Below are 23,262 nucleotides of genomic sequence, written 5' to 3'. Positions count from 1 at the left end.
TCAACAATAGTCTTCCTTGGTTCCGCCGCTTTCTCCTTTTGCTTAGATTCTTCATCTCTAAATTCAGCTTCTCCTTCTTTTGCCTTTTCAGCATCAGCCACTTTTCCAGACCTTAATGTAATAGCCTTGACTTGCTCTTTAGCTTCCTTCCTGCCTGGTACTTCCGTTTCACTGGGAAGAGTGTCAGGTTGACGATTGAGCACTGCGTTGGCTAATTGACCGATTTGATTTTCCAAGGTCTTGATAGAAACCGCCTGACTCTTGCACAACAGCTTAAGTTCCTCAAAATCAGCACTAGTAGGTGCAGCTGTACTTCCCTGTTGAGGATATGCTTGCCTTGTAGCATACTGCTGTGGTTGCTGGAATCCAGGTGGGTTAAACTGTTTACTCACTCCTTGCTGATATGGTGGCTGAATAGCATTCTGATTATTCCCCCAGCTGAAATTTGGATGATTTCTGTTGTTAGGATGATAGGTCGCTGGCACAGGCTGCTGTTGTCGCTGATAATTATTCACATACTGAACAGATTCGTTGACAAGAGAACACTGATCCGTAGCATGAGAACCTGCACAAAGTTCACAAACCATAGCTATTTGATTAACTCCATATGTAGCCAGAGAATCAACCTTCATTGATAGCGCTTGGAGCTGGACTGCAATAGCGGTGGCTGCATCAACTTCCAGAATACCTGCTACCTTGCCTGACGTCATCCTCTGAGTTGGGTTTTGATGCTCATTTGCAACCATCGTCTCTATAAGATTATATGCCTCAGTATAGCTTTTAGCCCATAAGGCGCCTCCAGCTGCTGCATCGAACATGGGCCGAGATTGGGCCCCCAAACCATTATAGAAACCAGTGATCACCATCCAATCCGGCATTCCATGATGTGGACATTTTCTCAACATTTCCTTGTAGCGTTCCCAAGCCTCGCACATAGATTCTGTAGGTTGCTGCGCAAACTGAGTAAGAGCACTCCTCATAGCAGTAGTCTTTGTCATCGGATAAAACTTCACCAGAAACTTTTGCGCAAGATCTTGCCACGTAGTGATGGACCCAGCTGGTTCAGAATGTAACCAGTCTTTAGCTTTGTCCCTCAGTGAGAATGGGAAAAGCCTCAACTTGATAGCCTCATCAGTCACGCCATTATACTTAAAAGTACTGCAGATCTCGACAAAATTCCTTATGTGCATGTTGGGGTCTTCAGTTGCCGCTCCTCTAAAAGAAACAGAATTCTGCACCATCTGAATAGTGCCCGGCTTGATTTCAAAGGTGTTAGCTTGAATAGCCGGATGAAGGATGCTTGACTGAATGTCATCAATTTTAGGCCGAGAAAAATCCATAAGAGCTGGATCAGCTTGAACAATACGATCTCCCATGTTTACTAGTTCTTTCTGCTCAGTTCCTGAATCCGAATCCTCAAAATCTAACTTCTCCGGAATATCAAGAACTTCGTCTGTCTCCTCAGCTGTATCTAAAGTCCTCTTGCGAGCACGAGAACGAGTTTGCATAAACGCTTGCTAAAGTACCTGAAACACAACCGGAAAAAATAAGTAACTACTACGTCCTAATCACTGAGTCCTAATGACCAATGATGGTAAGTACATAAACTAAACAAATACGCCGAGTCCCCGGCAGCGGCGCCAAAAACTTGTTAGGGCGAAATCACGCACTAATATTCACGCAAGTATACGCGTTCGCAAGTAATATAGAATACTTTCTAGTTCGTTCCCACAGAGACTCAGACTAAATTATTTTCTAATTAAACTCACTCACCAATGTATGATTACTTCTCAATGTTAAGATACTAACACTTAAAATTGTTGATTAAATATTAACTATAATTAACTACTTAATTAATCACTTAACTAACACTTCAATTTATCAATAATAAAACACTCATGAGATCACAACTTCATTATTACTTCCTTCAATAGCCATTGTTATTACCTTTAGCATGTGACATTGATGATATTAATCGAATAACACGAAACTGATAAAAGCCAACTTTCATTGTACTAATACCATTCTACCAAGCATCCACAATTAAGATAGAAGTTGAATAGTCATCAATTATGTTCAGTTCCTATATGTCTACAGAAATTGACAACACAACGATTTAAGCACAAGTTATTCCTTTTGATTACATAAGGCAAATAAAACTGTTAGAGTTACCCACTAATCATGCACAACGTACATGAACCTGTGCTAGCATGGCAAGTTCTAAATCTCAAGATCCACCGTCGCTTCACAAGAGATTAACACCCTATCTTATATGTTCGCGACGCACATAAGACGCACAACCAATACTAGATATCATACAATCATCACACACTAAAGTATTAAACAATTAACTAAAGAATTCCATAATAAATCCGTTGCAACCCCATGATCACGATTAGACCATAATAGCACTTATCGTCATCATGGGTTCATATGAAATCATGATAAACAAACACAAGAAAATAATAACTAAACTAATTATATTAAAATAGAGTACGTCACAAGAGTAAATAAGTTCAAAGCAAGAAAACTAGCATCCAACGTTACAACGAAACAAGAATCACAAGAAGATATGCTTCCTCTTCGTTGCGGTGTGCTAAATCGGTCTTCTTCCTTATCTCCTTCGCTCCTTGCGTAAAAACACAATCTTCTTCAATCCACACTTGTAAAAACGTCTCAAATCTACTTATATAATAGTCCCATAAAACTCAGATTACATAGAATTGGAAACCAAACAGAAGTAGAAGTCCAGAAATATTATATCTTTTTTCCCGACCCTGCGCGGCCGCTCAGCTTGCTGCGCGGCCGCTCAGCAATGCTGAGCGGGCGCTCAGACCTCTACTGGAAAAAATCTGATTTTGCTCCATTTCTTCGCCGTAATCTGCCCGTTTCTTTCCTCTCGCAATGGTGAACACATGCCAAGGCTTATTCTTGATGATTCCTCCCCCGAAATGCAACTAATATCCTGAAATGCATAAACACTAAAAAAACGCATCAAATACACAAAATACTTGATTTCAAGACACCAATTTAAGCCATTTTAAGACGTTCTAAGTGGTATAAAATGCCACTTATCACTTCCTGTTATGAATATGTTGTGAACTTGATGATTTCTTTAACAAAACACCTTAGTAGATTTAACTTAGTGAAATATGTAGCACTCGACGGATAAGCAAATATAGTCCCGACGGATGACTCAATATAGTCCCGACGGATGATGATTTGACATCCATCGAGTGAGTAGCTTATGTAACAATAAGTCATGTAGCAGATTTCTGTAAACATCTTTGTTTAGATTCTGTAAGTAGCATATAAGTCATGTTGACTTTAATTAGATATGCAGAATAGGTTGATTAATTGTACATAGATGGTGTCTTGTAATTCTGCATAAATGAAATGAAGTCAAGTGCCAAATAGCTACCCGACGGATGATCAACAAAGCTACTCGATGGATGATCATCAAGGCAACCCGACGGATGATCATGTACCCGACGGATGATCAATTCAAACATCTATTGACAGTGACAACACAGTCACATGCGTCGAGTGTATGCAAAAGGTATATGGAAGCCTATTCAACTGGGTTTTAAGAACAAAGAAGCATTGCCATTTCCATGCTACTATGAAGATATTCAAAGATGCTGGAATAGAGCAGTGAAGCAGCATAGTATTAGACTTGATATGTTTTGTTTTATTATCTTGTCTTATTACTGTGTAATCTTGGTAATATATAAACCAAGAGTAGCAAATAGAACAAGACAAGACTAAGCAAATATTTTTCTCAGAGAAACATTTGTAAGCTGTATCCTTAGCATTTCTCTGTAAGTTTAGTTGTTCTTATTTGTACGCAGCTGTGAGCTATTCAAGCTTCACAGAGTTCTCTTGATATATATATATATATCTGGTGGATAGATTCAAATCCACCAGAAAGTTTTAAAGACTTGTGTTTTTATTACTTTGTGTTTTAATTCATATTTAACTTGTTATTCCGCACTTTGCAAATCAAAACTCTGTCATATATATTTTAAGTTAGAACATTTTATAATTCAGAGAAAGTCTCAAGAATTCCATTCAACCCCCCTTCTATAATTCTTGTTGCATTATTAGGGACGAACAATTGGTATCAGAGCAAGCTCTTGAAGAACAAAGAGTTTAAAGATCACAACAAATAGCAAGATGAACAAGAAGGATGTTGGAGTTAAGATTCCTTTTCTGGACAAAGACAATTACCATCACTGGAAGGTAAAGATGCATCTTCATTTACTTTCTCAAGATGAGGCCTATGTGGATTGCATAGAGAGAGGCCCTCATGTACCAATGAGAGCTGCAACTGGAAATGAGCCATCAGTTTCCAAGCCAAGGCATGAATGGTCAGATCCTGATATTGAACAAGTCAGGAAGGACAAGAAGGCCATGAATATTCTGTTTAATAGAGTTGATGGTGACATATTTGACAACATCATCAATTGCAAAAATGCCAAGGAAGTTTGGGATACAATTCAGATTATCTGTGATGGCACTGAACAAGTTAGAGAAAACAAGATGCAGTTACTAATTCAGCAATATGAGCATTTCCACTTTGAAGAAGGTCAAACTCTCACTGATATCTTTAGCAGATTTCAAAAGCTACTAAATGCTCTCAAGCTGCATGGAAGAGTCTACCAAACCAAAGATTCTAACCTAAAATTTCTGAGATCCCTACCAAAAGAATGGAAACCAATGACAGTCTCCTTGAGAACTCACAAGAATACAAGGAGTTTACACTAGAGACACTGTATGGCATTCTAAAGACTTATGAGCTTGAAATAGAGCAAGATGAAAGAATGGAGAAATGGAGAAAGAAAGGAGGATCCATTGCACTAGTTACAGAGTTAGAAAAAGAGAAGGAGATGAAAATAAAAGCTGTTGAGTCTACTTCAAAGGTCTGTGAAAATAAGGGCAAGGGGCTGGTAGCAAAAAATGAAGATTCTTTGAGCCAAGATGATATGGATAACATTGATGAACATCTAGCATTTCTTTCCAGAAGATTGGCCAAGCTCAAGTTCAAGAAGAACTTTGGAGCAACTAAGCTAAATATAACATGATGGATAAATCAAAATTCAAATGTTTCAAATGTGGCTTGGCAGGGCACTTTGCCAGTGAGTGTAGAAAGTCAGATTCCAGCAAGAAGAAGTTTGAGCCTGTGGATTATAAAAAAAAATATTTTGAGTTGCTCAAACAAAAGGAAAGGGCTTTCATTATACAAGAAAATGACTGGGCAGCAGATGGTCTGGATGAGGATGAGGATGTCAGCTATTTCAATCTAGCCCTAATGGCCAAGTCTGATGAAACAGAGACAAGTTCTTCAAGTAATCAGGTAATCACCACTAACCTTGTACATTTATCTAAAGATGAGTGTAATGATGCAATAAATGACATGTCCACAGAATTATATCATTTGCGTATTACACTTAAGTCTCTTACTAAGGAAAATGCTAAAATCAAAGAAAATAATTTGTTTTTAAGTGAGAGGAATAATGTGCTAGAGTCTCAGTTTATTGAATTTGAAAAATTGAAAATTGAGTGTAAAATTACTAAGGATGAATTAACTGAGTCCTTGAAGAAAGAAGAGATCTTGAAGAAGCAGCTTGAACGAGAACAGGAGGTGATTAAGGCATGGAAAACATCTAGAGATGTTCATGCTCAAATCACCAAAGTTCAAGGTATTGAGTCCTTTTGTGATGCAGCCTCGAAGAAGAATAAGGAGAAGATGAAATCCAATTTGGTTGAAGGAGTGATAACAGATGTGGACTCGACGGATGATGAGAGTCATCCGTCGGATAATCAAAAGGATTATCCGTCGAGTGATATAAACCCTCATCCGTCGGCTGTGAGCAAACCTGTGAGTAAAGCCAAACTTGCCAAGTTAAATGATAAGTATGGATCAGTTTCCAAAAACTTCATTTCAGGAGAATCCAGTCAAGTGAGGAAGGAGAAGAAAGTGAATGTTGGTCATCTGTCTATGAAGCAATTAAATGACAGACTAGAAAAGATTGAGGTTAAAACAGAGGCTAAAAGGAAAAACAATATAAATGGTAAAGTAGATATTAACAAGCATAACAACTACACACCTGATAAGTATGCTCCAAGAAAAATCTGTGTTAAGTGTGGTAGTGTAAATCATCCGTCTGTTAATTGCAAAATTGTCATGCCTACTTCCATATCTGTGCCACCTCCTTTTCCCAACATGAATGCCATGCCTTCCATGCCTATGAAAACTATGTCTACACAAAAATGAATGCACAATTTGCAAATATGCCATTTGCACCTAATCCTTATTATGCTGCATTTAGTATGCCTCAAATGCCATTTAGCATGCCCTACTGGAATAACATGTTTACTAATAGCATGCCATTTCCTGTTAGTCAAAATGTGCATGATAATTTTGTTGTAATGAATGGTTTCAAAGGTCCAACTCAAATGACTAAGGATAAATCTGATATCCCCAAGTTAAATGAGATCAAACCTAAGAAACAGAAGAAGAAAGCTAACAAGGCAGGACTCAAGGAAACTTGGGTACCAAAATCAACTTGATTTGATTTTAATGTGTGCAGGGAAACAGAAAGAATCTGTGGTACTTGGATAGTGGTTGTTCAAGACACATGACTGTTGATTCTACCCTGCTCACGGAGTTCAAGGAGAGAGCTACCCAAGTATTACTTTTGGAGATGACAGCAAGGGATATGGCTTGATTTCAAAAGACAATGTCATCATTGAGGAGGTTGCCTTAGTGGATGGTATCAAACATAATTTGTTGAGTATCAGCCATCTGTGTGATAAAGGCAATTCAGTAACCTTCTACTCAGAAGCCTGTGTTGTGACAAACAAGAGAAGCAACAAAGTGGTTCTCACTGGAGTGAGAAAAGGGAATGTGTACCTAGCTGACTTCAACTCATCAAATGCAGAATCTGTTACTTGTCTTCTCAGTAAAGCAAGTCAAGATGAAAGTTGGCTATGGCACAAGAAGCTATCCCATCTAAACTTCAAGACCATGAATGAACTTGAAAAGAGAGAACTGGTTTGAGGCAATCTTCAAGTGGAGTTTTCTAAGGATGGACCGTGTGATGCTTGCCAAAAGGGAAAGCAAATTAAAGCATCATTCAGAAAGAAGCTTGATTCAACAATTGAAGAACCTTTGCAACTGCTACACATGGATTTGTTTGGACCAGTCAATGTGTTGTCCATCTCAAGGAAAAGATTTTGCCTAGTAATTGTAGATGATTTCTCAAAGTTCACTTGGACATATTTCCTTAAGTCCAAAGATGAGGCTAGTGAAATCATCATCAATCACATAAGGAAAGTCAACAATCATCCTGATTTCAAGGTTAGAAGAATCAGGAGTGATAATGGAAGTGAGTTCAAGAATTCTGTCATGAGAGCATTTTGTGAAGAAAATGGGATTTTGCATAAGTTTTCAGCAACAAGAACTCCACAACAAAATGGAGTAGTAGAAAGAAAGAATAGATCACTTATTGTAGCTGCAAGGACAATGCTTGAAGAATCTAAGTTATCAACATATTTCTGGGCTGAAGCTGTAAATACTGCTTGCTACACTCAGAATATTTCTCTGGTTAATCAAGTAAAATGCATGACTCCCTATCAATTGTTCAAGAACAAGAAGCCAACTCTAAATTTTCTTCATGTCTTTGGCTGCAAATGTTATATCTTGAGAAATCAAACTGATCAGAATGGGAAGTTTGATGCTAAAGCAGATGAAGGAATCTTTGTTGGATATGCTGTTGGTAAAGCATATAGAGTCTACAATCTAAGAACCAACATTGTTGTGGAATCAATACATGTTGTGTTTGATGATAAAAAGATTGAAGGACTACAAGATGAAGATTACCATAAAAGCCTCAAATTTGATAATGTGGAGATAGTTAGTGATGACAGTGATGATGAAAGTGATCAAGAAATAGTATCAAAGGATAATGCAGAAAAATCTACTACCAATGAAGCACAAAATTCAACATTTGTCGAGTTGCAAAATGCTTCATCCGTCGGGAGACAATCTGTCTTATCCGTCGGGAGACAACCAGCTTCATCCGTCGGTACTCAAAATTCACCATCCGTCGGGTTATCAAAAGAAGTTGAAAGTTAGAATAGATCACTCACAGAAAGTTCCCCTTTCTCAAATCAAAGATCCATAAACTCAGGGGGAGTTTCCAATAATCAAAACTCAATCACACATCAAGATAACAATGATGCCTCTTCATCTAGAGCTAATCTACCTCAACAAAGGAAATGGATAAAGGATCACCCCTTTGAGCTCGTCATTGGTGACATATCTTCTAGAGTTCAAATAAGGAGAGCAACTCAAGAAGAATGTCTTTATAGAAGCTTCCTCTTTAAGGAAGAACCAAAGAAGGTAGAAGAAACTTTGTTGGATCCTGATTGGATTTTAGCTATGCAGGAGGAGCTAAACCAATTTGAAAGGAATAGGGTATGGAAGCTGGTACCCAAGCCTAAAGGAAAGAATCCAATAGACACTAAATGGGTATTCAGAAACAAGATAGATGAAAATGGCATAGTAGTCAGGAACAAAGCTAGATAGGTTGCAAAGGGCTACTTTCAACAAGAAGGAATAGATTTTGATGAAATTTTTGCTCCTGTTGCAAGACTTGAAGTCATAAGAATTTTCTTAGCCTATGCAGCCCATGCCAATTTCAAGGTCTATCAAATGGATGTCAAAAGTGCCTTCCTGAATGGAGATTTGGAGGAGGAAGTCTATGTCAGTCAGCCTCCTAGTTTTGAAGATCCAAATTTTCTAGAATATGTCTACTATCTTTTGAAAGCACTTTATGGACTGAAGCAAACACTTAGAGCCTGGTATGGCACTTTGTCAAAGTTTCTTTTTAAAGAATCACTTCACTAGAGGTATTGTAGACAAAATTTTATTCTTTAGAAATGTTAATGGCTCTAGCATACTTGTTCAAATTTATGTAGATGACATTATTTTTGGCTCTACAGATGAGAAACTTTGCAAAAAGTTTGCCAAATTGATGCAAAGTAAGTATGAAATGAGCATGATGGGAGAACTAACTTACTTTCTTGGTTTGCAAGTTAAGCAAGTTAGTGATGGAATATTCATTAGGTAAATTAAGTACATTTATGATCTTTTAAAGAAGTTTGATCTAATGGATTGCACATTTGCAAAAACTCCCATGGCCACTGCAACTAAGCTTGAATTAAACACTACTGAAAAGTCTGTGGATATTTCAAGTTATATGGGCATGGTTGGCTTACTTCTGTACTTAACAGCTAGTAGGCCAGATATAATGTCTGTTACATGTCTTTGTGCTAGATTTCAGGCTGATCCTAGAGAATCTCACTTAGTAGCTATTAAGAGAATTTTCAGATATCTCAAGGGAACACCGAGACTTGGCATTTGGTACCCTAGAGATTCTGGTTTTGATCTAACTGGTTATTTAGATGCAGATTATGCAGGTTGCAGAATTGATAGAAAAAGTACAATAGGAACTTGTCAATTTCTAGGAAATAAGCTTGTGTCCTGGTTCAGTAAAAAACAAAATTCAGTCTCTACTTCTACAGCTGAAGCTGAATATTTTGCTGCTGGCAGTTGCTGTGCACATATTCTGTGGATAAAAAACCAATTGCTAGACTATGGTCTGCAAGTGGAAAGAATTCCTATTTTCTGTGATAATACAAGTGCAATTGCCATCACTGAAAATTCAGTACAGCATTAAAAAACAAAGCATATAGACATCAAGTACCACTTCATAAGGGAATATATAATGAATGGTAATGTGGAACTACATTTTGTTCCAAGTGAAAAGCAGCTCACAGATATATTTACAAAGCCACTGGATGAATCCACCTTTTCAAGGTTGGTAAGTGAGTTAGGTATGCTAAATTACTCTTGAATCTTTACAGATAATTTGCAAGTTGTAATGTAGCCAGAAATTTAATTGATTTTTCCATCTTGGATGAAATTTTGGCTAAGTCAAAATTTACATCTCGACGGATGATCATTATCCATCGAGTTTGATCATCCGTTGGTATACATTTTGTTAATAAATCAATTATTTTTCTGGAATATTTATGTCTCAACGGATTACTAATTTATCCTCATCCATCAAATTGTCTTATTCTTAGCCGTTGATTCTCTGAACATTATCCATCGAGTATACTTACAGTTTGTAAGCATAACACGACGGATAATTGATGGAATTTTTATAGTTTATTTTTTAAACGACTATTTTGGGCAATTCTTATTAGTTACTTTATTTTACTTTATTATTTTTGATAATTATTTTTGAGACAATATAAAAGCATAATTTATTTTCATTGCTTTTCTTTTATCATTCTCAAATCATCTGCTCTAACTTCTCTCTTTCTCAAAAGCACTTACTCTCTCTCTGCAAGTTTTTACTCTCTAACAATGGCACCATTCATAGAGATCATGTCTCAAACTGGATTTATCTACGAGAAGAACAACTTCACAGCTTTAGTGAACAAGGGGATTCAGCAGTCTGGGGACTACCACAAAATGATGGATTTTGTGAAGAAATGCAAACTCAACTATGACATGCTGGAATCACCCACCATTTACTGTGAGGTTGTTGAAGAAATGTGGATGACTGCAACATGCAACTCAACTGATAAGACTATCACTTTCACTATTAAAGGTAAGGAATTCTGTGTTAATAGTGATATTGTTAAAGTATGTTTCAAAATTCCTGATAATACTGTAACTTCTCCACACACAGACACTGACATTGTTAATATGCTTAATTCCATGGGCTATGCACTCTCTACTTCTAAATTAAGTGAGATTAAGAGATTGGGTCTTAGGAAGGAATGGAGTTATCTGTGTGATGTAGTTACTAAGGTATTTTCTGGTAAAATTAGCAATTTTGATTCAGTTAATATCTCTATGCTCAACATACTTTACATGCTAGTAACTGATAAATTTTTCAACTTTAGTGAACTTGTTATATTTGAGTTGGGATTTAAGATAGGGGAGCTAAATAAGAGGGGTAAAAATGTTTACTATGCTAGATTTTTAATGATGCTTGCTAACCACCTCTCTATGGCAACTGTATCATTGACCCAACAGTTGCCTACCCAAGCTACCAAACCCAAAATTTCAAACACAAAGATAAAGAAAGCCTCCTCTGGTGTCTCTCAAAAGATGCCAGTTGTAAAATCCACCAAACCAAAAGAGGGGAGTGTGAAGGTGGGTAAGAAAGGTGAGGGACAGGGTGAACATCAAAGAAACCCTAAGGATAAGGTTGGAGAGGTGAGTGTTTCCCAGCCTAGCCACACTGCAGTTTCCCAACAAACTGCAGTGCTTAATAAGGATATAAGCTCATTACTAGTTGCATCCTTCCAAACGGATGTGACTATTGAACAAATCTCTCAGCCAAGAGCACAGGCCAAAAGGGTAAGAGACACAAGCTCACCCCAAACTTACACTAGAAAGAAGAAATTAAAGACCCTTGGGATGCACAGGGTTCATAAACTGTGCAAACTGGTCCTAAAGACACAGTCACTGCACTTTCTCAAAGTCAGGTTGATGTGGCTCCAATAAATGTGGAGTCACAGCCAAAATCACTAACAATTGAAGCCCCTGAAACACAAAATTCTCCCACACACTCTTTGGATGTTGACATGATAAACACATCACTTCCAAATTCTCCATCTTTAACTCTCTTGGAGAAGCCAAAAATCTAAACAAGTGAGCATCATCTTCTAGATGATTTGTTGGCTCACTTGCCATTTCTTTCTGAAACTGTTGAGACATCTGTGCCAAAATTCTCATCAATCTGCACAGAGTCCACAATAGTATCCACTCCAAACTCATTCATTTCTACTCACTCATTGGTTATTGTTCATCCGTCGAGTAGTGATTGTATCCGACGGATAAGCTTAACAGTAGTTATCCGTCGGATAGTCAAACTGCTAACCCGACGGATGTCCCTTATCTATCGAGTGTCTCTGCACAGCTTCAAATTTCATCAATTATTACAAATGCAGAAGACTTAGTAGTAGTGCAATCACTCCTAGGATTGAGGGAATGGAGTGAAATGAGTGAGAGTCTGGGTTGCTCCCAGGAAAAAGGAGAGGAAAAGAGTGAACAAATACAATCCATTTCTTCAGGATTGGCAAAAGTGAGTGTGAGGAGTCCCACCTTAGATTGTGAAGGTGAGGGTGTAAGGGTGGGGAGACAAGGTGAGACCTTGATGCAACAAAAGAGAGATCAAGAGAGAAATGCAGGTACATGAGTGATAAGGATGGAAACCATTGCGAGTCAAATACTGTCAATGATGCAGAAAGGGAAAGGCTATTTCAGCAAGAATATCAAGCTGTTATAGATTCCATTTCCCTGGATGCTGAGACATTTACTCACCCTATGACAGCTTACCAAACTCTAGCTGTACGGGGCAATGAGGAGGATGAAAGATTGCTGAAATTGGTGCATACTACACAATCTTTATAAAGAGCAAAGGATGCAATCACTGCTATGCCTTCCAACATTGGCAGTAATTTTAAACTGGATGAAGCTTCTTTTGGGGATGCTGATGGGAATGATGAGGAAGATAACATGGACATAGGAGAGATGCAGTTGTTCCTGCCTGGACATTTACAAAAGAATGTTCCTACTCACATCTCCAATCAACTCTATTCAAGCTAATTCATTACACCCAAGCAGCCATTCAGGCATCTTCCAATGCTAGCACAAAGAAGCTTCTCACAACACATCTTGAAGCACTCCAGCTGCATAAAATTCAAGCCCTCCAACACAGTCAGGGTGTGGATGCCATCAAGCAGAAAATTTCTTAAGTCAAGCAAGATGTTATAGAAAGGATGAATGCTAGACTCCCTGCAACCACCATGACTGAAATTGCTCAAAAGCTAAGGAAGGAGGCTGATCTCAATAGGAAAGTTGAGGCCATGGACTCAAGACTATCTGCTGTAGAGAAGTCAATGGCCAAGATACTTAACAATCAAGAAGCTCAGACTGCACTACTCCAACAGTTGGTGGCTGCTCAACTCCCTCCCACACAACTTGATGATAACAAAAAGGGGGAGAAAGGATCAAGTGAGGAGGAGAAACAACTCAATATTCAAGTTAGCAAAGTAATTATGTCTACAATTGCTTTCACCAAGCCACCAACTACAGACATCATTGATCTGATTAATGAAGCAGCAGCCATATTGAGAGCAGCTAAAAAGAAGCAGTTGAGCCCAATCAACTGGGAGAAAATTGATGAGGACATTTAAAAGAGGTTTGGGCTAGCAAAGAAGCCAGAAAAATCAGCCATTCATCACTCTCAAGTTAGGAAAATCTTTGTGAATGATATGAGCATGAATTATTTGGAAAGAGGACAACCATCCTGTATCAAATCTCCAAAGGCTGAGCTAATTTTGAAGTCAAAGGTGAACTATCCTAAATCCTCTCTAAAGAATCCTTTGGACACAGTGTATGAGACATCAAAGCCTGATGAGAAGTAACTGTTTTCAAGATCTATTGCATTCTATAAGGATCCAGCTGATTCAGCATTGAAAAGAAGAATTGCTAAGGTTTTCAGGAATGGTAATGAAATTTGTGTGGTGGCTGGACACCCTCAATTTGCTGAAGTAAAGAGAGAAGAAAAGGAAAGATTGAAGCAAGAAAAGAAACAAGCTGCTCTAGATGCTAAAAAGGTCAAACAAAAGAAGGAGCAAGCTGCTATCTTGGCCAAGCTGCAAGTTGTAAAACCTACACAACAAATTCCTGAACAATCATCTGAAACCACTGAATCTAAGGAACTAAAAATGCAAGAAGAATCACAGTAGAGAAAAAGTTTTAGATACAAACTTCATGCAAAGAGAAAAGTGGATTTTGATAAAAAGGAATTGGAAGATCAGTTTCCCAAAAAGTCTACATCTACAACAACTCAAACATCTATGCCCTCTGTGGCACATGAAGAATTCAAGATAGAACCATCTAAGAATTTTCATGGTGAACCTATCATTCCAAAGGATGAGCCAATAGACTGTGATAGTCTACCAATACCTGAACTCAATCTACCTCACTTGATGAAGCCAAAGAAGACAAAGACTAGAGCAGTCAAGAAAGTGAAGCCCTCAACTCTCATATCCAAGTCCTTAACCAAAGCTCAAACCAAAGTCAACAAGGGAGACATCATGTACATCTGTGACATCAAGGAATTCTCATATTTAAACCTCTATCTAGATGAATTGGAAGAAGTTAGAGGGATTGATGCTTACAGGAATTTACCTGAAAGGTTAGTATTCAAGTACAAGGGAGGAAAAAAGATATAGTGGCCACTTCACAGGATCCTTCAAGAGAGCCAATCTATGCTAATAAAGGTTTATTCATCCTTCAAGAAGAACTTTGGATTCAATGTGATAGCTAGAAGACTTATTCTAAAGAAGATTGAAGAACTGAGGAGTATTAGAGCCAAAGATGCACTCCCAAACACACTAACTATTCCTTACACAGGGAGTAGAGTGCATCTAAGGCCCTACTGGCTGATGGAATTCATGGATGATAAGGGAGTTAGAAGATTCTTCAGATTAGAAGACCAATTGAGCATCTCTAGCAATGAGACTCTTTTAGAAATGCAAGAAATGCTAAATCTCTCAGAATCTGATGAACTGGAATTCCATAGATAGCTCCAAAATTAGATAGAAGAACACAATAGAAAGCTTGGAAAGAGATCTAGATTATCAAGGAAATAGATTAATCTACTCAGGCTAGAGGAGCACCTTGAAAAAGACAGTGAGCAAATCTTTGTATATTTTGTTAATTGCAGCACTTTACAATTTTATCTACTTCTATTTAAATTTGTATTTTTAGGGTGTTTTGTTATCATCAAGTTTCTCTTAATTTATGGCTACAATTCTAGTAGACATAAATTGGGGGAGATTTTTGTGAATATGTTGTGAACTTGATGATTTCTTTAACAAAACATCTTAGTAGATTTAACTTAGTGAAATATGTAGCACTCGACGGATAAGCAAATCCAGTCCCGACGGATGACTCAATATAGTCCCGATAGATGATGATTTGACATCCATCGAGTGAGTAGCTTATGTAACAATAAGTCATGTAGTACATTTCTGTAAACACCTTTGTTTAGATTCTGTAAGAAGCATATAAGTCATGTTGACTTTAATTAGATATGCAAAATAGGTTGATTAATTGTACATAGATGGTGTCTTGTAATTCTGCATAAATGAAATGAAGTCAAGTGCCAAATAACTACCCGACGGATGATCAACAAAGTTACTCGACGGATGATCATCAAGGCAACCCGACGGATGATCATGTACCCGACGGATGATCAATTCAAACATCTTTTGACAGTGACAACACAGTCACATGCGTTGAGTGTATGCAAAAGGAATGTGGAAGACTATTCAACTGGATTTTTGAGAACAAAGAAGCATTGCCATTTCCATGCTACTATGAAGATATTCAAAGATGCTGGAATAGAGCAGTGAAGCAGCATAGTATTATACTTGATAGGTTTTATTTTATTATGTTGTCTTATTACTGTGTAATCTTGGTAATATATAAACCAAGAGTAGAAAATAGAACAAGAGAAGTCTAAGCAAATATTTTTCTCAGAGAAATATTTGTAAGCTGTATCCTTAGCATTTCTCTATAAGTTTAGTTGTTCTTATTTGTAAGCAGCTGCGAGCTATTCAAGCTTCACAGAGTTCTCTTGATATATTTATATATATATATATCTCTGGTGGATACATTCAAATCCACCAGAAAGTTTTAAAGACTTGTGTTTTTATTACTTTGTGTTTTGATTTATATTTAACTTGTCATTCCGCACTTTGCAAATCAAAACACCGTCATATATATTTTAAGTTAGAACATTTTATAATTCAAAAAAAGTCTCAAGAATTCCATTCAACCCCCTTCTGTAATTCTTGTTGCATTGTTAGGGACTAACACTTCCACGGGCTTTTATTCCAACGACACCTTGACACCATTAGCATCAAAACAATGCTAATTCACCAGATTACCTAGATAACGACTGAAATGCAAAAAACTAGAAAACACGTTAAAACACTTAACAACTCGAGTACAAATGCATAAATACAATGCTTTACGGAGCATAATAAAGTGTCATAAATGTTACTCAACATACCCCCAAACTTGAATCGATGCTTGTCCTCAAGCAACGATCCCCATAGAATAACTAAACCAATCAACAAGCAACACCGCAACAAATGCAGTTATTCACATAAAGATCAATCAAAGCTCACAAATCAACATACAAACCAAAGACGTGCGTGTGTGCAGCTGCTTACAGATATACTACCGCAACTAGATCAACAATCATGACTCACTTCTTATCAAAACAATCGCAAGTTTATAAATAGAATAAAAGCTAGACTCAAAATAACTTATAACACATCAATTCTTATATCGGAGTTTAACATGGATTCATGCTTTTATTTACAACAAAACAACAAAAGTATGCTTATTTGATCGTGCAATGAGTGAGGTCCACAAAAGACTTATACAATAGTACCTATGTAGCGAGCGTTAGGTTAGCGGATTCCAGACTATAAAAGTCTTAGGTCACTAGGCACAAAGTCCCGTAAGAACTTAATAACTCGAGTACTAAAGAGCCCACTCGTGATCAATTATACATAATACTTTTTCTTTTTTTTTCTTTTTTTTCAACAAATTTCTGAATGAGTGCGTTTCGCTCCATCTCATTCAACCCTAGGCTACTCATATAAATATGAGTCAGCTACTAGCCATTTGACACCTAGCCACACAACAACTAACAATGAAATCCATTTTTTCTCCAATTTCTGAATATCCATGTCTTTTATTATTAAGAGAATATCCTAAATTCTAAATATAAACAAGCGATTAAACCTCAACAAATAAACAAATCATGACCATGATCTAGCACTCTAGCAACCTATAAGACTTAGTAAAATACAAGTGTCTCTAGCATGCAAATCAATTCGATAAGACTTAACATCACTAAATACGACATCACTACACTAGCATCAATATCACAAGTCAATCGGAAAAATCATCTAAGAGATCATGTTATAATGCAAATGCATGAAACTAAATGAACAAGATATCCTAAAAACTACCAAAAATAAAAAAAACTACATGGAAAAACATGCAAACTATATGAACTAAATTATCATGAATATGCAACTATATGTGACTCACACAAAAACATACTCCTTCAACTACTACCCCCAAACTTAAAATATTCACTGTCCTCAGTAAAAGTAGTAGTAAGGAATTCAGGCATTTCTACTAGGAATCATAATCCTCACCCTCAATGGGTGGAGTGTCAGGTGTGTCTGGAGGCGGATATACGGAGTTCTCACCAAATACTGGCCACTGGATGTCAACACCGGTGGCTCTAAAAGCTGTCCCAAGTGCTTGGGTGAAATCATGTGCAAACCGACTATGGATGTCGTGCATCACATCCATCCTCCTTGCTAGACGCCTATACTGCGTCGAACTCAAACCAGCTCCAACATCTGCTCCTGCTACTGCTGCGACGAATTAGCCTCCTCTCCTAACTGAGCCCTCCAAGCTGCTCGAAGGGCATGCTGAGAACCTCCCGCAGTGGCCTGATCCATGGGCACACCACCTGGCAGATGATCATATGAATACCCAAGCCCCTTAGGATCGGTCTTCCCTCCATACCACTCCTGCATGCTCAACAGTGTAGAACTGTCGATAGGAGCATTGGGAAGCTGAAGCTGCTCATGTGCGGGCCAATGAACACCAACTGCCATGCATAACTTCATCACCACAGATGCATACAGAATAGCACCTGTAGTACCTCCTCTCAAGAATCTCAAAATCCCCTGATAAATCACCATCCCAAATCAATGTAATCACCCTGAAGAATACCCCACAGCAGACGAGCACGCTCCACAATAATCTCATGCACATGCGAAGATGGCATGATGTTAGCACAAATAAACGAATTCCAAGCCTGTACAAACCTGTTCATGCACGACACAGGGAACATGGAGTAATCAGTAGTGCTCCTCTTGAACTTCCAATGAGTCTCAAGCACACACAGAGTCACAATGATCAAATCCAAGTTGAAGTCCTTGGGAGTCTTGTCGTTCCAAGTGTCCTGACCCACCTTCCTCGCGGGCTGCTCAATCACCGTCCTGATAGCCTCTGCATTATACTCCACAGTCCTCCCTCGAACCACCATGAAGCCATTCTTCTCCGCCTTACTGTTAGCATAGAACTCCCGCACAACACTCATGGGCACAACAGCGGGAGCCTCACAAAAAGAAACCCAGCCCATCTCAAGAATCATCTCCAATAGCTTACCATCCTTCCCTGATGGCAGAAAACCTTGCTCCTTAGCAATAGGCTTCGAGAGAAGCCTCATGTACTCCTCTTCAGCCTCAGGAGTAGAAAACCTTGGCCTCACACCACCCGCAGATGAAGAATTAGTGGTGCTGCTGCTAACTTGCATTCTTTGCCTCTTGGGTGCCATTGAGATTGAATGAAAGAGAATAAAAACTAAGTGTTTGAGAGAGATTTGTGTTTGAGAATTTGTGATGTGGTGGAGAAGTTTGTGTATAAGTGTGTGTATTTATAGGTGGAGAGGTGGGAATTCAATAAGGAATAGAAGTGGGAATTGATTGTGGGAACCGTGGGAATAATGGGTTTGATTGGGAGAGTGAAATTTGGGATGTGGAAGAGTAAATTTCGGTTTGAAATTGATTATATAACAAAAATCCCAAAATTCCCTTAAAAACTATTATTTTTAATTTTTTTCGAACAGGATCCGGCGCGGCCGCGCGCTTGGACAGCGTGGTCGTGCTCACTCTCTGGAAAACCGGCGCGGACGCGCACTAGATCAGTGCGGAAGCTCTTGCCTACTGGAAAAACAGCGCGGGCGCGCTGAATTAGCACGGGCGCGCTTGGTCACTGCAGTTGGCCCTGAATTTTTTTCTTTTTCTGATTTTTTTGTGTTTTTCTCCTTTCTTCTTGCTTCCTCTACCTACTAATGTACAACAAACTTGGGTTGCCTCCCAAGAAGCGCTTCGTTTATATTGTTAGCTCGACGTAGAACCTTGAACTCAAATGAACAATAGAACGGAACTAACCACCTCGCGGGTTGTCGTGTCACCATAGTAATGCTTCAACCTCTGACCATTTACCTTGAATGCTTGGCCCAGATCATTCTCAAAAATTTCCACCACTCCATTTGGAAACACAGTTTTTATTATGAAGGGCCCTGAACATCTTGACTTCAACTTCCCAGGAAAAAGACGGAGACGAGAGTTGAACAAAAGAACTTGTTGCCCTGATATAAATGATTTGAGCACTAGACCCCGATCGTGCCACCTCTTGACTTTCTCCTTGTACATTTTGTTGTTCTCATAAGCTTGAAGTCGAAAATCGTCGAGTTCATTTAATTGAAGCATTTTCTTCTTTCTAGCCGCATCCAAGTTAAGATTCAATTTCTTCAAAGCCCAATATGCCTTGCTCGAGCTCCACAGGAAAATGACACCCCTTACCATAAACCAACTGAAATGGTGACATTCCCAATTGAGTCTTAAATGCTGTTCTATACGCCCAAACATCTTCATCAAGCTTCAAAGACCAATCTTTCCTCAATGGACACATAACTTTCTCTAAAATACACTTGATCTCTCTGTTAGACACCTCAGCTTGGCCATTTGTCTGAGGATGATAAGCCGTGGCAATACGATGATTCACATTATACCTTCACATCATAGTAGTGAACTTGCGATTGTAAAAATGCGACCCCTCATCACTGATTATGACGCTTGGAGCTCCAAACCTTGTGAATATCTACTTGTGAAGAAAATTAAGCACCACTTTTGCATCGTTCGTTGGCAACACCTTAACTTCAACCCATTTCGACACGTAATCAACCACCAACAAGATATACTGATTGTTACAAGATGAGACAAATGGCCCCATAAAGTAAATTCCCCAAACATCAAAAACCTCAACCTCTAGGAGCACATTAAGAGGCATCTCATCCCTCTTAGTCATATTACCCACACGTTGACATCAATCACATTTCAAAATAAACTGGCAGCATCTTTAAACAAGGTCGGCCAAAAGAAACCTGCTTGAAGAATACAAGATGTTGTCTTTTCTCCACCATAATGTCCTCCATAAGCCGTTGAGTGGCAATCTCACAAGATCCCCCCCATTTTGCTATAAGGAATACATCTCCTGATGATTTGGTCAGCTCCTTGTCGAAAAAGAAACGGCTCATCCCACATATACCACTTCGCTTCATGTGGAAACTTCTTCCTTTGAGCATAAGATAAGTCGGGAGGCATGATATTACTCACAAGGTAGTTCACAATGTCTGCAAACCACGGTTCTTCTTCTTGCACTCCAAACAACTGCTCATCGGGAAAAGACTCATTTATCAATGTCTTATCAAATGAAGTAGCATTAGGATTCTCTAAACGCGAGAGATGATCAGTGACTTGATTTTCAGTTCCCTTTCTGTCCTTGATCTCTAGTTCAAATTCTTGAAGCAAAAGAACCCATCTAATCAATCTAGGCTTCAAGTCCTTCTTTGAGATGAGATATCGAATTGCAGCGTGATCAGTGAAAACTGTCACCTTAGTCCCAAGTAGATAAGATCAAAATTTCTCAAAACCATAGACAATAGCCAAAAGTTCTTTCTCTATAATATAATTTAGTTGAGTAACATTTAGGGTCTTGCTAGCATAGTAGACCATATGAAATATATTGTTCTTCCTCTGCCCAAGAACTGCTCCAACTACATAGTCACTTGCATCGCACATCATCTCAAAAGGTTCATTCCAATCAGGTGCAGTTATGACAGGTGCCGTAATTAAACTTTTCTTCAATGTCTCAAAAGCTGCCAGACACTCGTCATCAAACTTGAAAGGGACATCTTTCTCTAGCAAACTACACAATGGCTTTAAAATCTTAGAGAAGTCTTTGATAAAACGCCTATAGAAACCCGCATGACCAAGAAAACTGTGAATTCCCTTAACAGAAATAGGTTGAGGAAGATTCTCAATGACCCCACCTTGGCCTTGTCCACCTCAAGACCCTTACTAGAAACCTTGTGCCCGAGAATAATGCCCTGTCGTACCATAAAGTGACATTTCTCCCAATTGAGAACCAGATTGGTCTCAACACACCTCTTGAGAACGTGTCCAAGATTTTGCAAGCATTCATCAAAAGAATCACCAAATACAGAGAAGTCGTCCATGAACACCTCCACATTCCGGCCAATCATATCAGAAAAGATGGCCATCATACATCTCTGAAATGTGGCTGGTACACCACACAGACCAAAAGAAACTCGTCTGAAGGCAAAAGTACCAAATGGACAAGTGAAGATAGTCTTTTCCTGATCTTCTGGAGAGATACAAATCTGATTGTACCCCGAATAACCGTCCAGAAGATAGTAGTACTCATGACCAGCCAATCGGTCAAGCATCTGATCAATTAAGGGCAAGGGGAAGTGATCATTCCTAGTGGCTTTGTTCAGCTTCCTGTCATCCATGCAAACTCTCCACCCTGTGGCTGTTCGTATAGGAATAAGCTCATTCTTCTCATTTGCTACCACAGTAATTCCACATTTCTTTGGCACACATTGAACCGAGCTTACCCATGAACTGTCAGAAATAGGATTGATGATCCCTGCATCTAGCCACTTGAGAATTTCCTTCTTCACTACTTCCTTCATGATTGGATTAAGTCGTTTTTACTGCTCGACCGTAGGCTTGCTACCTTCCTCCAGCAGAATTTTATGCATACAGTAAAAATGGCTGATTCCCTTGATATCTGCTATAGTCCAGCCAATTGCTGATTTGAACTCTCTCTGAATCCTCAGAAGCTTTTCCTCATCACTACCTGAAAGGTCAGATGCAATAATAACAGGAAAGTTAGATGCATCACCTAAATACGCATACCTCAGATGCTCAGGTAAAGGCTTAAGCTCAAGAGTGGGAGCTTCCTCAATAGATGGTTTGAGGTGTTTAGGAGCTTTGTTTAATTCCTCAATTTCAAGAGATTCAAAAGGCATATCAATCTTCCTCTTCCCGGGAGAAGCATTCAAATATTGCAATTGTTCTTCACCTTCGTCATCTTCACTATCTGAATTTCCCAATAAGGCTTTTTTCTAAGGCATCAGACCTTAGCAATTGATCAAGTTCTGAAGTAACCACAGAATTAACCAACTCCACCTTTAAGCCTCCTCATTTTCTATAGGAATTTTCATAGCATTGAACACATTAAAAGTTACATCCTGATCCAGCATGCACATTGTGAGCTCACCCTTCTGCACATCTATCAAGGTTCGGCCAGTCACCAAGAAAGGTCTTCCCAAGATTATGGGAATCTTCTTATCCTCCTCGAAATCAAGAATTATGAAATCAGCAGGGAAGATGAGTTTATCAACCTTGACCAAGACATCCTCCACTACACCTCGCGGATATGTAATAGAACGGTCGGTCAACTGTAAGGTCATATAAGTCAGTTTTGGATCAGGTAAATCCAACTACTTGAAGATTGACAAGGGCATTAGATTGATGCTAGCTCCCAAGTCACATAAGCATCTATCAAAAAAAACTTTTCCAATAGTACACGGAATAGTGAAGCTTCCTGGATCCTTAAGCTTCGGAGGTAACTTCTGTTGCAGCACAGCACTGCATTCCTCCGTGAGAGCGACAGTCTCTAAATCATCTAGCTTCACTTTCTGAGAGAGAATACCTTTCATAAACTTTGCATAACTAGGCATCTGCTCAAAAGCCTCAGTGTAAGGTATGTTGATATGAAGTTTCTTGAACACCTCCATAAACTTCTCAAATTGCTTGTCCAGCTTTTTCTTCTGCAGCCGCTTAGGAAAAGGCGGTGGAGGATAGATCTGTTTCTCTCCTGTATTACCCTCAGGAGGAGTGTGCTCAACAGTAGTCTTCCTTGGTTCCACTTCTACTTCCTGCTGCTCTACTTCTTTCTCAGCCCCAGCTTCTTCAGTTAACGCTTGAGTTTGTTTGGGATTCGCAACCTTTCTAGACCTCAAAGTGATTGCCTTTACTTGCTCCTTAGCTTCCCTCTTTCCTGGTACTTCAGTGTCACTAGGTAGAGTACCAAGCTGATGATTTAGCAAGGCATTGGCAATTTGCCCAATTTGATTTTCCAAGGTCTTGATAGAAACAGCTTGACTCTTGCACATAAGCTTCAAC

General features: G+C 38.7%; 1 non-coding gene across 1 annotated transcript; it reads left to right on the top strand.

The window, feature by feature from the left end:
• The first annotated feature begins 876 nt into the window (after positions 1-876).
• On the top strand, positions 877-983 carry LOC141709579 (small nucleolar RNA R71). The gene has a single exon (XR_012570147.1). It is a non-coding gene; the product is annotated as a small nucleolar RNA R71 (small nucleolar RNA).
• The last annotated feature ends 22,279 nt before the right edge of the window (positions 984-23,262 follow it).

This window comes from Apium graveolens, chromosome 2 (assembly GCF_009905375.1).
Source record: "Apium graveolens cultivar Ventura chromosome 2, ASM990537v1, whole genome shotgun sequence".
Taxonomy (NCBI): domain Eukaryota; kingdom Viridiplantae; phylum Streptophyta; class Magnoliopsida; order Apiales; family Apiaceae; genus Apium; species Apium graveolens.
This window is presented reverse-complemented; position numbering and strand designations above follow the sequence as displayed.